The following is a 1,116-nucleotide window of genomic DNA, read 5'->3' as shown; positions in this document are numbered from 1 at the left end:
AACAACAACAATGCCAACAATGCAAGGAAGGTGCTGGGTGACTTTACTGCACCTACTCCCGACTTCTATGGGAGAAGCATCTCTATCCCTGCCATTGGAGCAAACAACTTTGAGCTTAAGCCTCAATTAGTTTCTCTAATGCAACAGAATTGCAAGTTCCATGGACTTCCAATGGAAGATCCTCATCAGTTTTTAGCTGAATTCTTGCAAATCTGTGACACAGTCAAGACTAATGGGGTTAACCCTGAGGTCTATAGACTGATGCTATTCCCTTTTGCTGTAAGAGACAGAGCTAGAATATGGTTGGATTCTCAACCTAAAGAAAGCCTGGACTCTTGGGAAAAGCTAGTCAATGCCTTCTTGGCAAAGTTCTTTCCACCACAAAGATGGAGTAAGCTTAGAGTGGAAGTCCAAACCTTCAGACAGAAGGATGGAGAATCCCTCTATGAAGCTTGGGAAAGATACAAACAATTAATCAGAAGATGTCCTTTAGACATGCTTTCTGAATGGAGCATCATAGGTATTTTCTATGATGGTCTCTCTGAACTATCCAAGATGTCTTTGGATAGCTCTGCTGGAGGATCTCTTCATCTGAAAAAGACGCCTGCAGAAGCTCAAGAATTGATTGAAATGGTTGCAAATAACCAATTCATGTACACTTCTGAAAGAAATCCTGTGAACAATGGGACTAGTCAGAAGAAAGGAGTTCTTGAGATTGATACTCTGAATGCCATTTTGGCTCAGAACAAGATATTGACTCAACAAGTCAATTTGATTTCTCAAAGTCTGTCTGGAATGCAAAATGCACCAAGCAGTACTAAGGAAGCTTCATCTGAGGAAGAAGCCTATGATCCTGAGAACCCTTCTATGGAAGAGGTGAATTACCTAGGAGAACCCTATGAAAACACCTACAATTCTTCATGGAGAAATCACCCCAATTTCTCATGGAAGAATCAAGAGAGACCTCAACAAGGTCTCAATAACAATAATGGTGGAAGAAACAGGTTTAGCAATGGCAAGCCTTTTCCATCATCTTCTCAGCAACAGACAGAGAGTTCTAAGCAGAATACTTCTGACTTAGCAACAATGGTCTCTGATCTAATAAAGACCACTCAA

At 40.9% G+C, this 1,116-nt stretch overlaps 1 non-coding gene across 1 annotated transcript; it reads right to left on the bottom strand.

Annotated features, from left to right (window-relative positions):
• Window positions 1–393: 393 nt before the first annotated feature.
• LOC130958840 (small nucleolar RNA R71) lies at window positions 394–501 on the bottom strand. Its single transcript, XR_009077943.1, has one exon. It is a non-coding gene; the product is annotated as a small nucleolar RNA R71 (small nucleolar RNA).
• Between the last annotated feature and the right edge of the window lie 615 nt (window positions 502–1,116).

The sequence above is a fragment of the Arachis stenosperma genome, chromosome 10 (genome assembly GCF_014773155.1).
Source record: "Arachis stenosperma cultivar V10309 chromosome 10, arast.V10309.gnm1.PFL2, whole genome shotgun sequence".
Taxonomy (NCBI): Eukaryota; Viridiplantae; Streptophyta; class Magnoliopsida; order Fabales; family Fabaceae; genus Arachis; species Arachis stenosperma.
Note: the sequence above shows the minus strand (reverse complement) of the source record. Positions and strands in the feature narration are given on the sequence as shown.